General features: G+C 35.5%; 1 long non-coding RNA gene across 4 annotated transcripts in view; it reads left to right on the top strand.

Annotated features, from left to right (window-relative positions):
• LOC138708029 (uncharacterized) overlaps positions 1-25143 on the top strand; it is a 34855-nt gene extending 9712 nt beyond the window's left edge. For 3 of the 4 annotated variants that reach the window (XR_011334544.1, XR_011334542.1, XR_011334543.1), the window contains 3 exons: positions 423-581; positions 6469-6575; positions 23501-25143. This is a non-coding gene — a long non-coding RNA (uncharacterized lncRNA). The remainder of the gene's footprint in view (positions 1-422; positions 582-6468; positions 6576-23500) is intronic. The other variant, XR_011334545.1, reaches the window with a different exon arrangement.
• Positions 25144-26130: the final 987 nt, after the last annotated feature.

Here is a 26130-nt window from a genome sequence, read left to right as displayed (position 1 = left end):
AAAAAAGTAAAATGCATTCCAAATGGTCTAAAAGTTCTTCAAAATATTAAAAATGACCAAAAAATGCCGAAAAAAATATAAAAATGATCTATTACTTCAAAAACGTCAAGAACTGCAATGTATGAAATTATTCTTACATTGATATTAACACAGAAAGGATTTCTATATTAATAGGTATCGTCCTAATGTGAAAAATAAGAAGATGACTTTTCATCAACATCCGCCCCCTACTTATAATGTTGTAAACTGCATCCCTAGCTAACATTTCAATATCAAGACTGGAGGAAGATGAACGAGGTCTGATGTAACTTCCTTGGTATTTTGGAATGTAATATCCTGCTCATGTTCTATTATAAGGGTTTCGTGATCCATGTACCCTAAATATGAAGATAATCTTTTTATTTACTGCAAATTAATTCCAGGGCATCTGGCTGAATGAGTGAGCCACCAGCAGAACTCTGGTGGAAGTGCATTTGCCTGCTGATCTGAAGCTGCACTTGGGTGTTGGTTTAAATACTCGCTTGGACTGATTGCTTGGTTGGATTCTTTTCCACAGTTCTCCCCAACTGTAAGAATGTCAGGTAATGTAAGCTTCATCTTGCCAAATATTGTCTTGCTATCACCAATTCACCAATCCCATCAACACTAAATAATATATTATTTTGATACTACAACATTGTTAAATACTGTAACTGAATTGCTTTTAGAATGATTTCCTTTATATTTTGTACATATGCTCTGGAACCATCAAATTCAAGGAGAAATTTCATTCACAACTACAGTTGTAGCAGCAAGTGTTTATAATATAGAGTGGTGATTATTATTTGTTTATTTTATAAACTAATATAGGATATGTTTTGACAGTTCAGAGAATATCTGATGTCTGAATGAGGGTTGCAGTTTTAAATTCAGTTTTAGAATTTGTTTAGGCTTATACACGGTCTACTCTAGTAGAAGATTGGAAGGCTCAACTTGGCAACACTGTGTCGTCTGCTGTTGTCATACTGCTGTCATACTTCACTAACAGAACCGAAATGTTTTAATGTTAATATCAGAATAAAACCGTTAAAAAGTTAATCATACATCGTACAAGGAGCCAGTATAATACATTACGGATTATAGATAGATTATATAGCTACATTTGCAGCAAAGTAAAGTAGGCTTAATTCTCTTATATATTTTTAAAATCTTGAATAATATCATCTCTTAACAAATTTCTGTAATTTAATACATGGATTCTTAAGGGGTATGTCGTGTCTTCATTATTTTTCTCGTTATTTCCCACAAGCTATAGTTTTATATTATTTATAAAAATATTCCATACATTATGTACAAAACTCAAACACGTACAATTCATAGGCGTGAATATTAAACACATTTTATTACGTTGTAATTTATTTAGGTCATAGGCCTAAGTTGGTTTTGAGCCAGAATTAATGGATCTATCTAGTCAGCCTAGGCCACTTTTTTCAAACTTCAGTAATATCCATTTATAAAAGACACTGTAGATGTCTTAAAAGGAATCGTGTCTTTAATATTCGATATTTTCATTTTATTTCCAACATCTATACGACAGTTCTATATTGTTTACCAAAACATTATTCCATTTCATTGCTTGCAATACTCAATACATACTGTACAATTCCCAGGCCTAAGCGTACACTATATTAAATAAGCTTTATCTTATTTAGGCCTACATTTTTCACATCTTTTTCTAATAATGTCTGCAGTTTTCTCTTACCATATACTGGTTTACTGGCAACTATGATATCATTCCTTTCCTTTGAATATTATTATTTAACTATGTTCATAGTGCCTGAAAGTGTTTTATCAGCAAGTTTAACTTATTCCATCACACGTGGTGTACATAGTTTACAAAGCCAAGATCACTACACAACACTGTTTTTGAGAGTAACATCAACAACTTCTTTTGATTTCCACACTTTACATAGTTTTCTTCATTAACACTGTTTGAAATCAGTGTATTTACAATGCATTAGGCAATTGTTGCAATGTAAAATACAAAATCTGAAGGAAGAGTAAAGTCCTCCTCAATTCAAAGTGTCAAAATAAATATCTTGTTCGTTGGTTTCTTTCTCTACCAAGTAAGCAATACAAAGTGAGCAATGTAACTTCGAGGATACCCAAGGTACCGGTACCTAGAATATGAGGATACCTTGAAAGAGGCATAAACTGATATGTTCAGAAGGCTGGATATGTCAGCTTCAAAGCTAAAAGTATCAGGGTCTTAGATAACGCTAAAAAAATGGAGCTACCGGTACATCTACCATTTCATTTCTTTCTGATTCTATATCATCTGCTGTTTCAAATGCTTCCGAGGACCATTTTAGAAATCCATACTTGGAGATTTCATGCCAGAACTTAAAGAAAAACTCAGCATAAATTGTAAATAGGTACTCTTCAATACGCAAAAGCAAGGCTTAAATTGCATATACCATGCACTCGTAAGAAGACTGATGCCTGACGCCTTCTGACCTACTAGAGTCGACCATGGGCATATATTATATATTTGAAATATATTTGTATTTAATGTCAACAACCACAATACAAATTATGGTGTGCCTTCACATTTCTGTATTTAGGTCAGACCATACTATCTATTTACATTTTCTCTAATTATATTAATATCATGAAGATAATTCAAGCACTTATGCCCTGATGACAATAAACTGATACTGATATTAAAATTAACTTAACACTGTTACAACAATTTTTTTTTCAAAGTCCATTTTCAGCCACTACCTACCATGACCCTTAATATGTCTACGGTTTGTGGGCCTTTCATCCACTACCTTTTGTCCACAATTTGTTTCATCCACATTCTCTTGTTCACAACCAATTGGTCCACACAATTTACGTCCATCCATACATTTTGTCCACACCTTTTATGTCCATAACCTTTCGTTCATATTAGAATGCATCTGCAGGCAGTGATTGTCACTGAGATGCCGCAATGTTGTTTGGTCTACCATTTGTACCTTTACAAGATGTTTTCGAAATATTTTATTTTGTGGCAGAAAGAGCAACAGAAGAGATTGAAGAAGTTATAGAATTCGTGGGAAAAGTTTATGTGAGAGGAATTCGTCACAGAGGAAGGAGAAGAGGGCACAATGCAAGATATTCACCGGAAACATGGAATCTTTATGAAGCAGTATTGAGTGAGGAACAGAGGACTAACAATGCCATCGAAGGTTGGCATAGTAAATTTAAAAAACTCGTGGTTGTTCATCATCCCAGCATTTGGAAGTTTTCGGAAGTCTTGCTGGATGAACAGGAATCAAATGAGCAGGTAATTACTCAACTGTTGGGAGGACACACTCGAGACCATGCAACATTAAATCAGACAAATTATGCCAGTAATCATGAACGCATCAGGGAAATGGTTACATGGTATGAAGACTACAAGAACGATGACCGGCTGGAAACATATCTGAGAGGAATTTCATATAGATTAAAAATTAACCCTGCTGAAGTTCTTCAGGAAGAAGAAAATGATGACTAATCATGTTTATAATACAAGCAGTATGTACATTCAACAACACATCTAAATTTAAATAAATTACATTTTCACCAAGTGAAATATGTTTCATGTCATCTATATTTTTTGCCATAGTGGACGAAATAGTCAGTGGAAGAAAATATAATGGACGAAGCATGAAAATGGACTAAGTGGTCAGTGGACAAAATTAATGGATGAATCATGAAATGGACAAATGTGTCAGAGGACGAAAAAAAAGTGGACCAAAGGCTCTATAACGATGTCTACCACTTCCAGTAACTTCATCTCAGTACCCCTCTTACGTCACTTCTTCTCACAGTTAAAACTCCTCTAATGTTCATTTTTGTATTCCATTCGCTCCAAAATAACTAGAGTAAAACCTCGGATTACAAGCATAATTTGTTTGGAAAACGTGCTCTTAATACAAAACTTTCGCATATCAAAGCGACTTTCTCCATAAAAAAAAAAACAATGCAAACTCAGATTGATTCGTTTCACAATCTTTTATTCATGTAAAATATAGTATAATTTAGGTAAAATTCAATACAATCGTGCAACACACAAATTATTTTACTGTATTTTGTTTTTGAGTGTCTTTCACCTGTTTTACTGCTTAGTGAACTTGAACATTTCAAGAAAATATTTTCACTATCACTTCTGACTGCTTAACTGATTGAAATCTTCTGCTTTGACTAAGAACCTATCCAATGACACCTGCTTTTGCTTCATTTTGAGGGTTTTGCGGAAATGTGACATTGCATTGTTAAACAGATTTAACGCACATGCTGCTACAACCTTATCAGGGTGGTGAATTTGAACAAAATTTTGTACTACTTCCCACTTTTTACACACCTCTTTAATCTCATTTGAAGCGAGGAATTCGTATGCTCTTTTCTCCTCTTCCTCCTCAGACGAGATCCCCTCCATTGCCTCTTGCTGTTGCTTGCAAGTGAAGCAAGTTACATACAAATCGTGCTGCTCATATTGCAAGACATCGCTTGTCTATCAAACAAAAATGTTTCCTCATTGTTTGCTCGTTTTACAAAACACTCTCAAACCAAGTTACTGTAATCCAAGGTTTTACTGTATAACCAAATTCACAGTCCTTCACCAGTCTCCTTACAAACATATTTAACACTTCACATGCTTCCACACATTCTAGCCCCCATCGTCTAGATCCTTGGAATCTCTGTACTGTATTTCCAATCGCCACTAATTTATCTCCTCTCCATATTATGCTTTCATCTTCACTAATTTAACGCCTTTTCATAATGAACTTCATCAACCATTACTTCATGGAATCAATACCAGTACTGAAATAACCCCTCCCTATAATATTCCCAACTGTCCCAAACACCTTTTTCTCAGACATTCCATACATCAGTTCATAAGATTATATGTTTTGCTATTGTTTTCTTCCTCCTGCCACAGTCGACTTCTCATCAGTCTAGATAACCTACACTCTCCATCCTCATTTCCCCCAATTCTTGTTGTTGTTTTCTAATGCCAGCATTTGACAATAAAGTCAGTTGACCTTTTTCACTCCCATATTTTTCAAAGATATTGTCATGGTCAGCCACTGAAGCAGAGATTTTGAGGTGTTTTGAATCCATTTCTTGATTTGAGTTGCACAATGGACAGTTAGGGGACTGATATATTCCAATTCTATGCAGATGCTTGGCCAAACAGTCATGGCCTGTTGTCATTCTAAATGCAGCTACAGACTATTTGTGTGGTAAATCGGGAATCAACTGTGGATTATGATGCAGAGAGTTCCACTTTTTCCCTTGTGATTGTGTTACCAAATTTTGTTTGTTGAAGTCTAAGTATGTAGATATAATAAATATTTTCACAGAGTAATAGGTAGATTTAGTAACAGGTCTGTAAGTAGCAGTGCTGTCCTTTGCTAAAGCATCCACATTCTCGTTTCCCAGGATTCCACAATGGGATGGTATCCATTGGAATACAATTCTTTTATTAAGTGTTATTAATTGAGAGAGCATTTTAGTTATTTCTGCTGTTTGAGATGAAGGTGTGTGTCTAGAGACTATTGATAGAAGAGCTGCTTTGGAGTTGACAATATAACTGCATTTCTAAATTTATTGATGTGGCATAGAAGATTCCTGAGACTTTCACTTATTGCAATGATTTCTCCATCAAAACTTGTTGTTCCATATCCAAGAGATCTATAATGTGAGAAGAGACAGCACGTAACACCTGCACCTGCACCTTGTTCCCTGGAGATCAAAGATCTGTTGGTGTATAAATGAAGCCAGTTTTGTGGAGGGTACCTAATACTAATTGTCTCTAAAGACAATTGTTTCATTATTTCAGTGTTTACTTCTGATTTCAGAATTTATTGTGTTAAAATTAGGTTATACTCTATATTTAATAGAGTTAAAGGGTCTGGTTTAACTTGTAAGTTTTCTTTTAAATTCGGGATGTTGATTTTCTGTTTCTATTCTTGAACGATGGAATGAAACTTACTTGTTGCATCAGTACTACCCCCACTACACCTGATTTCATGGGTGCTTCCTTTCTTGTCTTTCTCCCTTACTGTATCACTCATTGCCCCTTCATTCCCTGATATTTTATTTATTGTTTAAACTTTGGTTGACTGTTATCTTCAATTTCTATGGCAAAAATTTATGTAGTTTGGAACTGCCAGATATAGTTATAAAGCTGTATTTTGAAGGGGAATTTTGTATAGATGAGTTATTGATGCTCATCTTGGAAATTTCACATTCATAATTATGTAAAGGCACGATCACACATCGCTACCTTTGTAGCGCTTTTTTTTTTCATTTCATTTATTATGTTCCATAGATCTTACATGAGCAATGAAGCTTTAAGATGTGGAACAAGTCAAAATTTTACAATATTACAATCACATTTTTACGAATTTTTACAATTTTTACAGTTTTTGCAATTTTTTTACAATATTTCAGCGAGATGTAGTGAGATGAGGTGAGGCCCGAGGTTTTGCCAAAAGATTACCCGGAATTTGCCTTGTGGCTGGGGAAAACTTCGGAAAAAAACCCAAAAACTCAACCAGGTAATCGGACCAAAGGGGTGAAATGAAGTGAGGCCGAGGACTCGCCATAGACCATCCGGCTTCAGTCCCATGGCTGGGAAAAACCTCAGAAGAAACCATTCAATGAGACCAAAGGGGGATCCAACCCAAGCCCGATGGCTGTACTAAAAATATACAATACATAGCCAATCAGATTATTAAATTTACAAACGCAAACGATTATTCATCAGTTGAGCTATATGTATAATACAAAACAAGTAAGCTAATTCAATTTAAGGCATAAACAATTCAATCAGTTGTGACATACAGAAATTGATAATACATATCATGCAAGCTACTTCAAATTACAAACACAAACAATACATCAATAGAGCTATACAGATTACTATTCAATTTAAAGAATATACAATTCATCAGCCAAAACTATACAAACATATACAATGCAAAGTAAGTAGATTAATTCAATTTACAAGCATACTTTCATTAAGCTATACAAATTTGTACAATTAATATCAAGTAGATTAATTCAATTTATAATCACAAACAATTCATCAGTTGAGCTATACAGACTACTATACAATTTATCTACTATTCAATTTACAGCATATACAATTCATCAGTAAAGCTATACATATTACTATTCATTTTAAAAGCATATACAATTCATCAGCCAAACTATACAAGCATATACAATCATAGTAAACAAATTAATTCAATTTACAAACATATTTTCGTTAAGCTATACAAAATTGTACAATTCATATGAAGTAGATTAATTCAATTTATAAGCTTAAGCAATTCATCAGTTGACCTATACAGTCTACTATTCAATTTACAGCACATACAATTCATCAGTTATGCTAAACAAAAATATACAATGCATAGTAAAAATACTAATGCATGCGCTTCAGTACAAAAAACTGCGCAACTCTCATACTGTGATGTGTGAACAACGGTGCAACCCGAAAAGTAGCGGCTGCCGAACCTGCTGCTCGCTATTTTTTCATGCTGCGCGCAGCTTAAAAGTAGCGGCATGTGAACAGGGTTCTCAGGGTTACAGCCGCAGCATTTTTGACACTGGTTTTGTTGAAACTTTTCCAGCGGTTGCAGTGTTACCACCCATACACTACAATGTTAATACCTTGTATTGTTTCTACATATTTCAGCTTTTAACGTGATGAAAATAAGCGATTTAAAATAACTAAAATTACAGTGTAGACAGAATATATATGACGATAGTGAAATTATTTTTTTTTCGGCAATCGTAGCATAATTTAAAACAGTATAGTTACCAACGCAACACAACTAATTCTTTTAGCACGAAATGTGACTAGACACATAGGCAATACAAATACTCGTATATTCTGATACAGAAAATGTCAGTCTTTAATACAAAGTGGGACAGAGAAAAAAATAAAAAAATTGATAGAGTTAGTTGAACCTAGAGAATGTGTATGGAATATCCAAAGCGTCGACTATCACAACAAAAATAAAAGGCGGTCAGCTTTAGAAGAAATGTCTGTCGAAATGCAAATGTCGAAAGACGACATTAAGAAGAAATTACATACTCTTCAGGTCCAATATAGTAAAGAGCGGTCAAAAATGAAGATTAAATCCAGCAGCAGCTCAAACCAAACATACCAGACGAAGTAGGAGTTTTTTGACTCAATGCAGTTCATGTTTCATTACTCATGCGACATTGAAACTATCGATTCAATTGTAAGTGCACATTAATAATACGAAATGTATTGTATACATTGTATTTATAACAAATATACCAACTTACAATGGCAATCAGGAAATGAAATTCCTGACAGTTTACAAGAAGTGGAGTTTTAAAACATTATTTTCACGAATCAAAACATCATTTACACGAATCATTGAAAACAAATGCAAATAAAACGATTTTCCATATGTCGTATGGGAATAATAATAATAAACATGATCATAATCAATAAACCTACATGTCTTCGACTGTCATTCAAATATAATTGCACTGCCAGTCATCTTGACCTTCGCAACAAAAGTAGTTTTTTAATTCTTCTCTTATTATTTTTGCCAAAACGTCAGGATTGTGATTAACAACATTTCTTTCCATGGGCACCATAGTTGCATCCTCATTCCTCCAACTTCCTGGTGTGATGGTATCATCCTGATTTTCGACATTAAAAGTGCCTTGTAGTGCATACAATGATGTTAATTGTGTTTGTGATGTTAAGAAATTGTACAAAACACAAGCAGCACAAACAATTCTTTCCACTGTCTTTGGTGATAGTTCTGTTGTTTTTCTGAGGTAACGAAATCGTGCAGATATAAGTCCAAAGGTATTTTCCACAATTCTTCTTGCACGTGAGAGGCGGTAGTTAAATATTCTTTCTGAAACACTTTGATTTCTGTTAGCAAATGGTTTCATTATGTATGGCTTTAAAACAAATGTATCATCTGTGAATACTACGTAGGACACAGGTGTGTTTCTTCCAGACAATGGTTTTGCGCATGGGATGTTCAGCAGGGGCAGCTTTCGAAGAGGGGCTGCAGAGCTGCAGCACCCCCAGACATTTGTGGTTCTTGTCTCGTTTTATGTTGTGAAAAACATTTATTATAGAGTCTCTATTTAGCGTCTCGAATTTTTTAAAAAATTTCGCTCTCAATGACATGCACGCAATCGTTAGTGAAGTCACTTCCTCCCCTGGTGCTGCCAGAGGGAAACCAGAGACAAGGACTATGGGTGAAGTCACTTCCTCCCCTGGAGCTGCCAGTCTCGTCTCGGATGCTTTGTGCATTAGTTTTACCCCTCCTCCCTCCTTCCCCTTGCAATGAATCCAGAGTTTCCAGGCACTGCAAAATTTGCAGCAGCTTGTCAGTAGTGTGCAGTTTTAAATACATTTTCTTTAATGTTGTGAGTATAACAAGTGCAAAAATGTTTAATTCTGTACAATATTTACAGTCTATTCAGTTCAGTACAGTTGGGACGGTCGTTCTGTGCCGGTGTGCTTGGTTACTTGAGCAACAGAGTGAGTTTATAGAAACACGTGACTTACCGCCTCGGCTGGGATCTGCAGCGTGTAGTGACATCATCATGCGCAGTTGGTTCCAGGATGTGCGATGAACGGCGCATTCCACTCACAGTTGTCCAGTATCACTTATCACATCACACGTGTTATCATAATAAATACGAACTGATTATAAACATAACATGATATCCATGGTTCAATTATATAGCAATGAAGAGAAACAGACGCAATCAATATATCTATTCATCAGACAAACTTTCGATACCAGATATATCACCACCATTGTCGTCGTGATTTTCGTTATGATCATCATCTTCATCGTCGTCGCTTTCACTACTGCTGTCTCCACCCGGAATTATGAAGCTTTCAATTACATTTTCCATAATTCCATAATTCCTTCCTGTTCAATATATTAATCTTCGATTTTTTCAACATGTTCACATACTTTTTCCCATTTTTCTACACTGATGTCATCAACCCGTTGTTGGCACAATTTCATCACTTGCTCTAATTTAAAAGTTGTGTTTTGACCGGCTACCCACTGCTTTATATCTTCCCAAATCAATTCCAATGGATTTAGCTCAGGTGAATACGGCGGCAATCTGAGTACACAGTGTCCATTCATAGCTAAGAGATTGTCAATCACGTAAGTTTTATGAAGTGGCTTATGTGTTTTAATGAGCCCGTAAAGCTCCACTTTCAGCATATTTTCCTGAAACTGCACATTGTTTCTTCTAAGCCAGTCCTGCATATCACTTTTCTTTGAATTACTTGAGGGAGCTTTATGCAACTGCACGTTATGGTAAGGTGCGTTATCTATTATAAAAACAGATCTAGGGGGCAAATTCGGAATCAACTTTTCCGTTATCCACTTCTGGTAATTGTTGGCATTCATTTCATGATGGTAGTCTCCAGTTTTCCTGTTCGATTTAAACATCAGAAATGCGCCAGGTACAAAACCCGCTCGACCCCCTGCATGAACAATAATAAGCCTAGGTCCTTTCGAAATAGGCGCCAGTAAACCTGAGGTTTTGTCATCACTCCAAATTTTTGGTCTTGTATGCGTGCTATGAATATACGTTTCATCCTCGTATATTAGAGGCCTACCTTCTTCTCTGTATTTCTTTATTGCGCGTAAATATGATACGCGCTGTTCTCGAATATCATGCCTTTCCTGTAATACCGCTTTATTATTTCTTGTCTTCTTCCATTTAAACCCCGTATCACGTAAAATGATCTTTAAACTTGTACTACCCCCGTTAAAGTTTATGGCATCTTTTAGTTTAGGTAGCAGTTTACTGACAGTGGGCACTGTTTTGTCATTTATATAAAAATTATAAATTGTCTGTTGTATAACTCTTGTATCAAAATCATCAACATCTGTGATGCGTTTCGGTACATGATGAACTTTACCAGGCGTTCCAAAAGAGATCCCTTCTTCCTCACACTGTTTCCCTTCTTTAATTATCTTTCTTATTGTTCTTTCGGGCACTTTAGTTGCTGCACTCACTCGTTCTTGCACCTTTTTCAGCAGTATTAAAAAGTCTCCAGAAGCTGCTTCACTCTTCATGAAAGAATGTATATTGTTCACAACTTCCCGAGTTTGGCTATGCAGTGTTTTTGCGCCAAGTTTAGACTGAATAGGAGGCATTTTATTCTACACAAACACACACAACTGCAATTTGCCACGATAATAAATAAACAATATGAATATGAACTAACTAAACTAACAAACAGCAATTATCACGCACGTGGCAGGACGATGTTACACAGCCAAGGCTTTCTGCGAGACTGGCCACTTGCCATATTCTGCGCATGCGCGAGAGAGTAGGCTCACTGGCTAGCTACCATATGATTCTCACCGGCACAGAACGAACGTCCCAACTGTACCTTAACAATTCAGGAGAAATGTGAAATTAAGTGCCCATCAGTTGAATCTCACAATGGAAAGAGCTGCTAAACAAAATACAAAGCCGCGCATATTTTTTGCTAATTTATCCAGTATCCCTGCTTTCTTCTCTCAATTTACACACAGTCTGTATTAGATTAATGTGTTTCAAAGACAATTCCATCAGCTGGGGCAACAAGATGGATTTAAAATAAGACCAGTAAATGTTGTTTATGAGAAGAAGGAGCCATTGCTAGAATGTTCTCATAATGGAATCTGAAACATCTAACATCACAAAAAATGAGGCAAGCACCCTGGTGCGTATTATTGAATATCCTGAATTCAATTTCTGGCTCAGTTTTTTTTTTTTTTTTTTTTTTTCATTTATTGATGTATCATGTAGATATATTATACAACCAACTACAACATCGCCAGTTAGATATTTCTAAGGTTCAAATCTGCGTATAAAAAAATTAAATTATGGTTTATTTAACGACACTTGCAACAGCAGGGGTTATATCAGCGTCGCCGGTGTGCCGGAATTTTGTCAGCAGGATTCTTTTAAATGCCAGTAAATCTACTGACATGAGCCTGTCTCATTTAAACACAACTTACAAGATAAGGCGCATGGAACTAATCTTTAAAAAAGTAAGTTGCTTGGTTTATTTTTGTATGCAGCCCCCCCTTAATTCAATACCCACGAGCCGCCACTGATGTTCAGTGTATTATTTTGAAGGGCACTTGAAAGGGAGCAGTTCTGATAAACTCCACCATCTGAATCACGTCCAGGTGCGCCAACATTGATATATGTGAATCTGTAATTGGCATCTACTAACAATATTATGCTATGTGTATGTTTGTAATTGAAGTACAAACTTCCACTATTTGCTGGTGCTTTTACATTTACATGTTTCCCATCTATAGTGCCAATACAGTTGGGAAAGTTCCACTTCTTCTCAAACTCATCTGCAACTTCTGTCCATTCTGCCTCTGTGTTTGGTGTCTAAAATACAAATAAAACAAAATCAGTAAGTATTTTTATGCAATATTTCTCATACCTAAATGTTATTTCTTTTTTCTGATGCCCACTTCTTACTGGCTATGATCCAAATAGATGTAATCATGGTAGGCAAAACAACTTGACCCATTTATGTTGCCAAGGCATTAAAGTTTCGCTGATTGCTTAATTTTAAATTTTTTCGTAGTTCATAATGATTGATGTAAAGTTTTGAATATCCTCCACTAGTTCCAAGTGAGTTTTATTGAATTTGTTCGTTATGTTGTTAGATGAAAGGCATTAGTGAAAGAATCTTGACTGCTATACATTCATTCAATAACATAAGTATTTTATGCCTAACAATTGTTATACTGCAGTTCAAATTAATATATATAATAGGGATAAATGGAATGTTATTATATTAACAAATAATTGAATGTAGAAGTTGTAACTTATGCATAAAAGCTCGTAAAGATGGAGAGGACAATTTTATTACCAAAATCGAGAGTGATATCCATGGCAGGCAAGAATTTGCATATAACATTATACATATATACCTCTTCTGCCCATGGGCAGGTCTTTCACTGCAAACCCAGCGTTCTCAAATCTCTCCTATTTTCTGTCTTCCTCTTAGTCTCTGCATATGATCCACATATCTTAATGTCGTCTATCATCTGATATCTTCTTCTGCCCCGAACTCCTCTCCATTCACCATTCCTTCCAGTGCATCCTTCAGTAGGCAGTTTCTTCTCAGCCAGTGACCCACTCAATCCCTTTTTCTCTTTCTGATCAGTTTCAGCGGCATTCTTTCTTTACCCACTCTTTCCAACACAACTTCATTTCTTATTCTGTCTGTCCACTTCACACACTCCATTCTTTTCCATATCCACATTTCAAATGCTTCTATTCGTTTTTCTTCATTTCGTCGTAATGTTCATGTTTCTGCCCCATAAAATATACAATGCTACACTCCACACAAAGAACTTCACTAGTCTCTTCTTTAGTTCTTTTTCCATATATCTGCAGAAGATGCTCCTTTTTCTGTTAAAAGCTTCCTTTGCAATTGCTATCCTGCTTTTGACTTTCTGGCTGCAGCTCATGTTACTGCTTATAATGCATCCCAAGTATTTGAAGCTGTTCACTAGCTCTACTGCCTCATTTAGAATTCGCAAGTTTACCTTCTTTATTTTTCTTGCGACAACCATGGTCTTCGTCTTGTTTGCATTTATCTTCATCCCATACTGCTCATAGCTGTCATTTAGCTCGAGTAGCATATCCCTTAGTATCGTCTCCTCTTCTACTAACAACTCCATATCATCAGCAAATCTTATGCACTTTATTCTTATTCCTCCTACTTTTACCCCTCCCATGTTCTGAAACCAGTTCTTCACCAAATCCCCAAATAGATATTGAAAAGGGTAGATGATAAAGGGCATCCTTGTCATACTCCTTTCCCTAATAATATTATAAGACATTTAAATAACACAGAGAGGGATACGCAAATATCAATGTAATTAAACATCAAGAATGGTTAGAATTCTATGAAGTTGTGGATTGAACCATTAAACGAAGAACAACTGGATAATGAAGTAATGAGTAATGTAGATCCCATAGAATTTGAAGAACTAGATTCAGCAACAAGAAAAACAAAAAATAGGAAAGCAGTAGGAAGCGATGGTATCAACAACGAATTAATAAAATATGCACCCAAAAATTTTTAACTTAGATTCCTAGGTCTCTTAAATATGTGTTAGACTAGACGGCATTTTGGAAGGTGGTCAGCTGCTATATGCGCCATAGCATTTCTGATATTTGACGTCATAAGCTTTACAGTAGAACCAATGAGAATCAGTCTATAACAAGTACTTCCCGAGTTCCTTTGTTCATGTGTGAGTGTTTCAATACATTGAATAAGTAAAACTAACATTTACTGTGTACGATAAATAAATGAAATAAGAGACTGTAAAAAGACAAATATTACACAGCCAGGCACGGAAAATAGTGTTTAAGATGTATAATTATTTTAAAAACGTTGAAGAGCAGAACGCTGCCGGCCATCTTGATGCTGGCTACAACATTGTCAACGCGCAAGAAACGACTGCAGAAGCATGTGGTGTAGGATTGAGAACCGTGCAAAGGATACTGTTAGTGAAGGGAAGAGGGTTTGTTTGGTGTCATGCTTACAGTAATCAATGGCTAAGGTCATTATTGTCTTTTGATAATTTAAATTCTCTCCTGTGCTATTTGTATTGCATGTGCTTGTGAAGTACGATGTGACAATGTTGTACGCTGCCTTGCTCTCTCTATCTCTCTCACTTGACGCAAATGCTAGCAGACTACTGCCTTCCGAATTGCCATCGAATCTAGACAAATTAAAATACACCTGAGGAATGGAGAATTTCAGTGGTAAAGCCAATATTTAAAAAAGGAGACTGCTCAAAATGTGAAAATTATCGAGGCATATGTCTACTGAATACTGAATATAAGTTGTATTCCAAAATATTGATAGGAAGGTTAAAACGAATATTAGAAGCAATATTACTGGTAGAGCATTCAGGTTTTAGAACAGGGAGATCTTGTAGTGACAACATCTTCGTACTACAACAAATAATAAAAAAACAGAGAATTCAACCAAGAGAGACAAATTTTGTTTGTAGATTATATTAAGGCATTTGATAAAGTAAATATATCCTTGCTGTGGCATTATTATGGCAAAACGAGGTATCCCACTACATCTAATTGATGTCATTAAGGATATGTACAAAAGCTCCAAAATAAAGATACATGGGGCAAATTGAGATAAAATAGAAAAAAATTAACTTAGAAGTTTGACAAGTCTCTAGTATTTCACTGCTTTTATTTAATATAGGATTGACGAAATTACTAGACAATGAATACAAAAGTGAACATTTTATTCATGTATTTTTAATCAAAAGAAATATGTAATGACACTAATTTTTGCTGGTGACTAAGTAATTGCAGTGCTTTTCTTTCACACTCCTGCTCGCATGCTGGCTGCAGCATCTCAGACTTCTGCCGAAACAGTTATAATATCCCCACAACCACTTCATGTCCTCATAGTTACAATTACAATGATGATAAGCACATACCTTATCATAAGAAATGTTGGAAATGTCCTTCTCTATCCACATATTTCTGGCATCTTCTCAGGAAATTTTCATTCACACTCGAGAATTCAGTATCCGAAATTGAGTTAATTCTCGCCTGATGTTTTTTAGTTCTTCCAATGTATGGGGGTTTGTTGCATACACTTTATATTCCAAGTTCTCCCATAGATAAAAATCGCATAGTTAAATCAGAAGATTATGTTACTCTTCGCTTTCCATCGTGAATAGGCCCCGTTTCCCTGAATTTATTGACAAGTCTTTGTACGGTTTCCCTGTAACTTTTAGTTCTGAAAAGGAATTTTAAAATGTTACATTTGTTGGAATCAAATTTCTGCATATTTAAAGGACAAAACTAAAATTCTTTCAATCATTTATTGTTATAATACACTGCACTCTTAAATTGACTGAGCATATTGAGAATTAAATCTATGGCTTTCCCAGAACACACTATGAAATGTTTCATACAAAACCATTTTTATCTCGGAAAGGAAGGAAAAACGAGCAAAATTCTATTAAACCTTTTTTGTTTTAAACATCTCAAAGAATAACCCCCCCCCGAAAATAATGACATACTTACAGTTCATCATGTATATTTCAGAGAAAGAACAATTGTTACATACATCATTAGTCTGATTAGTGAAATATGTTTCTAGTCAGTCATGTATGCAATGGGGGGGGGGGGGAGAAACTGGCCACCCGGCACAGTTATCACCTGGCTTAGTTGCCTAATGAGCGATGTCTTGTCTTATTGGTGCCATTCATAATGTTCCAACCAATCTTTGGACTGCTGATTATACATACATACATACATACATACATCCATACATACAGACAGACAGACATAATCTTCCTTTCATGTTGTAGTCCTGAAAGAACTACCTATGGTCTACAAGAAATTTCCTTTCATCTCTTTCTAGGATGGCCCAAAGATCTTTTACTGTTTGGTGAGTAATTTAAATTGCCCTAGGGATTCTGGATCTGGACATGTGATTCACATGTTGATGCCAGTTTTGTTGATACTGATGGATGTAATCTACCACCATTTCTATTTCTTATAAGATTCCATTATTTCTTAAATGGTTCTATTTGGTATAGCCTGATGTTTGAAGTATGACCCGCATTTCACTAGTTGTAATTTGCTTTCATCACTTATTTGTAGGATCCATGCTTTTCTCCCATAGTATAAACAGGTAGCACCAATGTATTGTATAAGCAGGTGCAAGTGTTTCTTTGAACCAGCAAGAGTTTCATTACGTTATTTTTTTATTCCCACAGATTTATTAAATTTTGCAACCTTGTCTAAACATATAACTCTGTTTAAAATGATGTGAAACCAATATAATTAAATTGATTTACTCTCTAAAATGTTATTATGCATACTTACTTTGCTTGGTAGGTCTACTGGTCCTTACCAGACGAAGCCATTATTTTAGTATCTTCAGTTGATATTTTCATTGGAACAACAGTAACAAATATAAATGACACTCGGAAGAAAGAATATGGGAAATGCCTGTTGTTATTATTCTGTTGAGAACCTTTGGTCATCCAGTCTGCTCCCAAAAAAGCTAAAATGTAGAATTTATAAAACAATTATATTACCAGTTGTTCTGTATTGTTGTGAAACTTGGATTCTCACTTTGAGAGAGGAACAGAGGCTAAGGCTATTTGAGAATAAGTTTCTTAGGAAAATATTTGGGGCTAAGAGGGATGAAGTTACAGGAGAATGGAGAAAGTGACACAATGCAGAACTGCACACATTGTATTCTTCACCTGATATAATTAGGAACATTAGCTCAGTTGGTAGAGCAGCTGGCTACGGACTGGAAGGTCCGGGGTTCGATCCCAGGTGGTAACAGGATTTCTTCTCGTTGCCAAACTTTCAGAATGGCCCTGAGGTTCACTCAGCCTTATATAAAATTGAGTACCGGGTCTTTCTCGGGGGTAAAAGGCAGTCAGACTGTGGTGCTGACCACACCACCTCATTCTAGTGCCGAGGTCATGGAAAGCATGGGGCTCTACCTCCATGCCCCCCCAAGTGCCTTCATGGCATGTTACGGGGATACCTTTACCTTTTTTACCTTTAAATCCAGATGTTTGAGATGGGCAGGGCATGTAGCATGCATAGGTGAATCCAAAAATGTGTACAGAGTGTTAGTTGGGAGGCCAGAGGGAAAAAGATCTTTGGGGAGGCCGAGACATAGGTGGGAGGATAATATTAAAATGGATTTCAGGAAGGTGGAATATGATGCTAGGGACTGGATTAATCTTGCTCAGGATAGGGACCGAGAGTGGTAATGAACCTCAGGGTTCTCTAAAAGCCATTTGTAAGTAGTAACATTTTCCATACAATATTTTTCAGCTATTAATTTTTAATTTATAATCTTTGTAATGATATGTGTCAGAGGAAGAACAATTGTTTCTATGCATCTGAAGTCTGATTAGTGTAATATGTAGCTAGTCAGCGATATATGCAATGAAGGGAGAAATGAACTGGCCACCCTACCCCATTATCTCTTGGCCTAGTTGCCTCATAAGTGGTGCCTTCTTGGTGTCACTTGTGAGGCTCAGACCTGTCTTTGAACAATTGACTAAACAACAATCTTTGTAAATCTGTTTCTAAGGTAGCTAATAATGCCAAATTACATGTAAAAATTAAAAATATTTTAAGATAAATTTCGGTTTACTGTATTTCACCATGTCGTGTATTTCTGAATTCTCTAATAATTGCATTCATGTGTATGTTGAAACGAAGGGGTGAAAGTGAACATCCTTGTCTCACACCAGTAAAGATCTCTTTTCCATTATGATAGCGTGTCCCCACTTTTAACTGAAATTAAAGTTTTCTTGTACAAGTTATAAATATTCTGAATAATTTCTTGTGGAATTTGATCATTAACTAATATATTTAATAACTTATTTCGATTTACACGACAAAAACTTTCTTCATTCATTCTTTCATTCATAGTGTTGTGCCCAACGGCAGGTCTTTCACTGCAAACCCAGCATTCTCCAATTTTTCTATTTTCTGTCTTCCTCTTTGTCTCTTCATATGATCCATATATCTTAATGTCGTCTATCATCTAATATCTTCTTCTACCCCGAACTCTTCTCCCATTCACCATTCCTTCCAGTGCATCCTTCAGAAGGCAATTTCTTCTCAACCAGTGACCCAGCCAATTCCTTTTCCTCTTTCTGATCAGTTTCAGCATAATTCTTGCTTCATCCACTCTTTCCAACACAGCTACGTAAAGATTTCTTAAAGTTCACTAATGCAATGTGTGTTTCTGTGTGTTGTAAATATAGTTAGGAAAAAGTATTACTATCTGCTAACTATGCAATGTAGTATATTTGTGTGGCATAGGATGGGGTTGAACAACGATAGACAGTCTGATGCTGGCAGCAGTACAACTGATTCAAGAGAAATAACTGATTATTAAGTACTTTTCATTTTGTGTTGGCATTATATTTCTAAACTAATGGTAAATTAATAATCATTGTCAATTTACCTAGTATTTATTTGTGTAATGATGAGATCTTTTTCGTTTTTGTACATAGGCCTATGCGTTTCTCAAACTCATCTTCAGCACTATTCAGATTATGAACAATATTAATAATCAGTGTTATTTGAGAAGTAAATTCTGCACTCATTGTTTCTAAGACTATACAATAGCTGGAAAAACCCAAAATTCGACTAACTATAATTTATATTATATTCAATGGCTGCATCATTAACTATTTCTTGGGATATTTTGATTGTTACATCACTTGAGTCAAATGATTGAATCACCTTCTTTACTGATTGGAAATGGACAGGGTAATATTATTGCATGCTTTCAACCTCGTTTCCCATCGGCACACTGCTTTATAAATTCATAAATACGATTCGGTGCCTTAACAAACACCTTTTGTAACATTAGTCTGTCAACGTCAGGAAATTGTGCTCTCACCTCTTCTACAAGTATGTGCAAGACATTCATGTGTATCATATTCGGATAATGCTGTTGAAGAAACTTTGCCGATTTGCTCATGTAGGTTGCAGCATATGAAATTTTTTTGCAAGATATTTTCATATAGCATACATGATGGCGAAAGCAAACATATAGCATTAAATAGTTCATGTATGGTAAAAATAAATAACCTTGTATAACACTTCATTGGTTATAACATAGATCTATCGGCACCTTCTGTGCTTAATCACCTACAACTACATCAGCAATGTGGCATCCGGCTGAGTCCATACTTTCATATCCAAATTTTCTTATCTTTTAATTTATTTTTCACTTCAGTAATACATTGGCCATGTGAACGTTATACATAATTCTTCCAGAGTGTTGATTCTATAAGAATTTTCCTCCATGTGTACTTTCCCAAAAACCCTTACAGTTTCTCATTCTGCAATTTATTTAGCAGCAAATTCACTGCAATAATAGAAAACATTCTTTCACTTAATAGTAATATAGACTCTTGTTGTGCCTAGGTAACTTGACATTTTCTGTCACAAAGACTTGTATATTTATTACTATTTTTATGTTTCCTAATGTTACAAGCTATGTAACATACTACTTTCACTGCACACAATTTATAAGAGTTCACAGTCATGAATGGAAAACTCATTTTGTCCCTACTGGTCAACATATTTTCTTAGAATCTCTGTCTTACTTAATTATGGTCGTGGCATTCTTAACATACATCTAAGTCGTTAGTCTGTTGTGTTACTTTTGACTGCGCTATACTACGCTGTGCTCTGGCATTACTGTGAGCTGCCCAGTGAAGCGTGCACAGATATTCTGCGTGTAAACATTAAGTATAGTACATCGCAAGACTAACTATAAGCAATACTTTTTCCTAACTCTAGTTATAAAGTACACAGTGTGATTGAACTAGCATGAACTATTACTCCCACAGTAATACTAGTATTGTTACAATACTATCTTTATTACTCTTATATTTAATAGATGAAATTAGTACACTAACAGTCACATTAAAAACTATTGTTCATCAGTGAAAGCATAAGAAAGAAGATGAGATCGCCTTTTAAGTGTAATTTATTTACAAATGCAAGACAACATTTTGTCTACTTTTACCTACAAGAAGTGAAATGTTATATTAGATTTTGTACAAGATGAAAGTTGTGTAACAGTTTAGACCAGTGATCATCAACTCGCGTATGAATGGGCATGGGCAGTGCTTGGCTGATGCATGCTTACTGTTCCGGGCAGAGGACCGGTTTGTGACGTTGCGTTGTAGTGAACAGAGGCGGTTCTTGCTACCCATTCAAACAACAGATGTGAGGACCAGAAGACAATTAAAACGTAGGCCACACTGAAGATATACAATGTACAGATGCATTATACAACTCACAGTAACGAATATGGCAGATACGAAGAGAAGAGCGTGTAGCATTAATTCGACAATTGAAGGAAACTGAGCTAGAAGTTGTTTAAGATCACAATGTTAGTGAATCAGCTGTGCGACTCAGTTATAAAATTTCACTTGTAATAGTACGATATTATAAACCTTTTAAAGATTGAAAATTTGAAGAATGTTTAATTACAACTGAAGAACTTTCTCTAGTGTAGGAGTCTGAATCTATCAGTTTGTCTCCTTCCACCGTGATGCATCCCATCCGAGGTCTAGCCGAGGACGTTCAGGTGCAACTAGTAATTATTTGTCGGTCTGTCATTTGTTGTTCTTTGGCAGTAGATGAAAATACTTATGTAAGCGATAATCCCCAAATGGTGATTTTTGTAAGAGGCGTTATTGAAAACCTTCAGATTAAGGAGAGCTCATATATTGTTCTCATAAAGGATACTACTACTGGTTCCGATATTTTCATGTAGAGGCTGTAGAAATTATTTTGGACTTCCTTGGAATAAACTTATATCCTTGGCAACCAATGGTGCTCCTTCCATAGTTGGAAGTAAAACGGGTGTAATAAAAAATCTAAGGGACGAAGTGAAAAGCATTAATGTATCCCATGAAGTTATTTCTATTCACTGCATTATACACCAACAGAATTCATGTGCAAAACAAATCAAAATGGTGTTATAGAAGTAGCCCAGTTGGAAAAACTACCAACACAATTATATCGAAAAGTCTCGTTCATTGTCAATTTAAGTCTTTCTTGATGAATGCAATAGCGAGTATGGCGATCTGTCATATTATAGTAAAGTACGGTGACTAAGTCGTGGCAAATTATTGAATAGGTTCTTTGAACTGAGGGAGGAAACATCATCATTCATGGAGAAAAAAGAAAAGTCTGTATCATAAGTGAAAAATGAAAAAATGGATTTGTGAACTTGCCTTCTTAATGGAATTATCTGAATGCTTTAAATTGTTTTCTACAAGGTAACAACAAGATTATTGCACAGTTATATGACAGAGTGAAGGCGTTTAATATGAAACCACTTCTAATTATGGAACATTAGCTTAACTAAAAGGATAAGTTACATCACATTTTTCAAAATTAACAATGATATAGGCATACTAGTTTCTTAAGACTTTGGATTTCGAAGAATATATTCACACATCATGACGATCTGCGCCAGGAATTTGATTCGAGATTTGAAGACTAGGAAAATTTTCAATTTGATTTTCTATTATTATTTGTAATTAGAATTTATTGATTTACTTTATGATAGTGAATTGAAGGACAAATATAAAAACAAAAGAAGTTATCTGACTTTTATATGAACTTTCCATGTCTTAGATTTCCCCGATTGTACAGACATCCATTTTCGGATTCACATTTCTGTGCGAAAAGTAATTTTTTTCCTATTTTGAAGATAAACAAGCCATGTCATGGAAGCCAAGTATCGGATCACAACTTAAAATGTGCTGTCACATTATGCACTATACAAACAATAGTTCCAAACGTTGAGAAAGTGCTGAGGGAAAAGAGAATTAAACAAATCCCGAAAAATCAGTGCTAATGCCAGTGTTGAGTGGACTGAATGGAGTTAAATTTTTGCATTACTATTCCTAGGGTTTTTATGTGTTTTGTTCAACATTTTCTTTAACAGAAGCAGTTTACACATTTACAGTAATTGTCATGCATTACCCGAATAATTAACATGAAATGTACATTGCATTTCTAAAAGTAATTATAAATTTATTAACTTCTAACTTTGTTGAAAATAGGCTACAATGTTTTATTTTTTTCAAATTGCCTAAGATAGTTTATTTAGTTATTTCTACTCGGCCTGTATCTTTTTTCATCAGAAAACAATCATAAACCTATGCAGTAAATTCATATTGTGGTCCCGCCGCTGAACGTCTTACCTGCCCTGTTACAACTTTCCGCAGGCGAGCGGGCAAGGCTTGATGACGACACAGTGCTCTGAGTTGGGGACCACTGGTTTAGACATTGCACTGGCAATCAGAGGCACACATGTAGAAATTGTGTAACAAAACTCCCAACATCTGTTAATTTCACAAAGCAAGCAGAATAAAAATATGTTCACTGGTTTCAAAGTAATTGTTGTGTAGTCTTGTTACATTATTTTATGTACATGGTATATTATGTTTTTGAAACGGTGACATCAGAAATGCTGACCGTTTTGAGTTCTAAAGGAATTTGCTGAGCAGAAATAATTTCTCATTTTAAAATCAGTAATATCCCACATTAAAACATAACAATAGTCTTTATTACAAAAATATGTACAACTTTCAGCCATTTTTATTTGTTGTGGACACCTGGCTTGGGACCTCAAGAGTGAGGGCAGTTGTGGAGTTTTGGTGGAATGTTGATGGTAATGGTGAGGGAAAATGGGAGAACTCTGAGAAAATCCCCTCATGACTGCTTTGTTCAACACAGTTTCCTTTGTAACCTAGACAGGGATCGAAAATAGAGTTCACCATGGTGGAAGGTAGAGAATGTAACTACTCAGGCAAGATTAATATATATTAAACTGTTTCAGGTTCTTCTCTGCTTACTGGGAATCAACACACCAAACGAACAAATGTTATCTTTCATGAATAGTTCATGGACAGGTGACAAAACTTATGTAACTACAAACCCTGATAGCAGTCTTAATCAACAAGGTAAAATTTTATTACATCTAGATAGATTTCTATAAAATTCTGTGTGGTGAGAAAGGAAGTGCTAAGGAAGAATCATTCAACAGAAAAATATGTTACAACAGCAGGAGTGTAAGATTGTAATATGTAAGTTTGTTTACATGTTCTTTTTTACTTATTATTACTAACATAATATAAAATATGTAATAAGAAAAATGGTTTTAATACTTGGAAATCAAAAATATTTAACCCCATTATGGACATTCATTCCCCTCCCCCTGCTTAGTGTGTGTGTGTCTCTCTCTCTCTCCCCCCTCCTCCCCGGCGCCATAGTGTCATCATCTAAGGCAGTGGTCATCAGCACTCGCTGAAGTGGGTAACGGGTAAGGAGTATATCTGAATATGCACCATTGTGCAGAAGGGAGAGTGAGAAAGCGTACCATGCATCTCATCCACAGGGGTAAGAGATGCTAGCCCGAGGGAGCACTGTGTTGTTGACCACTGGTCTAAGGCATCATGCCTATACAGAATGCACGCTGGTTCAAGTCCTCATGTGGAAGGAATTTTCTCATGAAATTTCGGCCAGTGTATGGGACCAGAGCCCACCCAGCATCATGATGAATTTGGGGAGCTATGATAGGTAGCAAAATTCGGTTCCACGAACCAGCTATAATGGTTGGGGGATCATCGTGCTAACCACATGATATTACTTCCTGGTTGGATGATCGTTCACCTCTGCTGAAGCATGTGGACGTGAGGTCAGCAGCTGGCTAGTTGGCTGTTTATGGTCCTCTTGATTTACAGGCCCTGACAGCTGACATAGCAATGTCATATCAGCTGTTTCAACTGGCCGACAATGTTAAGCAATGGACTTTACACACATGACTTTCCTGATATAATACTATTACAAACACCTTAATAAAACAAATTTTCCGGTATAACGTTGCTGTAAACATCTTATTAAGCTTTATAATTATGCTATAACTATAAAGCAAGGAAGTTAAACTAATTATACCCACCAAGTAACACAACACTTCTATCCCAGTATCTTATTCTGAAAGATTAAAATAGTCAAGAGGAGTTCAATACAGAAAGAAATAAATATAAATGTGTAAGCCACATTGCGTTATTATTGATGCAACAAATCACAATAGTTTTGCAATAATGCTTGAATTTTTTTTTTTTTGTATTGACATCCTGACAACAGCAATAATTTCTTAACTTTGTGTAGTTATTTTGCAGTATGTTCGAAACATTCAACAGAATTTTTTTTTTGCAACAGGCCACAAACACACAATCTAATACATTACATTCCAAACTCTTCCTAATTGCATCTACAATTTTATTGCATTTCATTTGAAACACTTAAAAAGGGCATGTTCATAGTAATTTAAAATCAAATTTTGGATAATATCGTAGACCCTACACAAACTGACCAATTACAACTAGGCTATTAGCTATGAAGGAGCTGTAAGAGCTTCATGTGAACTGCATACTTCGGTAATTTCATAGAGATGTGTATTAAATTCCAGCTGCCGTGAACATGCGCATAAACAGTTGGTTTTGTGTGGAAGGACACATCGTAACTGATGTCATATTAATATATAGTAGAAATAGGAATGAATATTATAATTTTCCATATCATGTAAGTAGAGACGATAATTTCGTGCACTATTAAATTCCAAAAGATGCATGCATTCATGCATTATCAAACTATAAAACATGCACGATCAAGCAAGAAATACATTAAAATATCCACTTTCATTTTTGTTCCAAATGTCTTATTTCATTTCACTTCACTCTTTTTGCATACACTAGTTAATAACCTAACAACATTTCTAAATTTATTGGTTTCTGTGAGGTTCTTGCACTTGTCAGTCAATATGTTTTTGTAGACAAACACATCTCTACATCGCAAGAAGTTATAGGTGCAAACTTGAACATATATGTGACAGTAACAGATCAAAAGAATCCATAGTCCAAGTTCGCATTTATGACCCTGTCCAGTATGCTTTTTGCCACTACACCCACTTTCCCATGGCATAACTAAGGGATCTATGGAATTCTTTGCAGATTCTTTCCTTTTTTGCATTCTTGCAATAAGTGAAGCAGATACAACATAGTGATCGACTTGAAATTGTTTAGTACATTTTATCCGAATGGAAAAACCTTTAATTGGAAGCATATTAGAACCACATTAACACGTGCAAACAGAATAAACAAACACATTAACCACTTCCGAGGTTCACACACTGCAAAGACAATTTAGCGAATGATTCCAATTTTAGAAGAATCTAAATTGCTACTAGTATTGGAAAAGGGAGAGAATTTACAACCTCCTTGAAAGGAGGTGCTTTTGACCTAAATTATTTGTCAGCAGTTTCCTTGAATCCGCTATATTTCCTCTCTACAATTCTCAAAATATCCAATGTGATAAATCCATTTATTTGACACATAGTCTATAGAGAATTGTCTGTAAAATGTTGTAAAAGTGAACTTCAGTCCAGGGAAAGGTCCTCTAACATCTTAT

Source organism: Periplaneta americana, chromosome 10, assembly GCF_040183065.1.
Source record: "Periplaneta americana isolate PAMFEO1 chromosome 10, P.americana_PAMFEO1_priV1, whole genome shotgun sequence".
Taxonomy (NCBI): domain Eukaryota; kingdom Metazoa; phylum Arthropoda; class Insecta; order Blattodea; family Blattidae; genus Periplaneta; species Periplaneta americana.
Note: the sequence above shows the minus strand (reverse complement) of the source record. Positions and strands in the feature narration are given on the sequence as shown.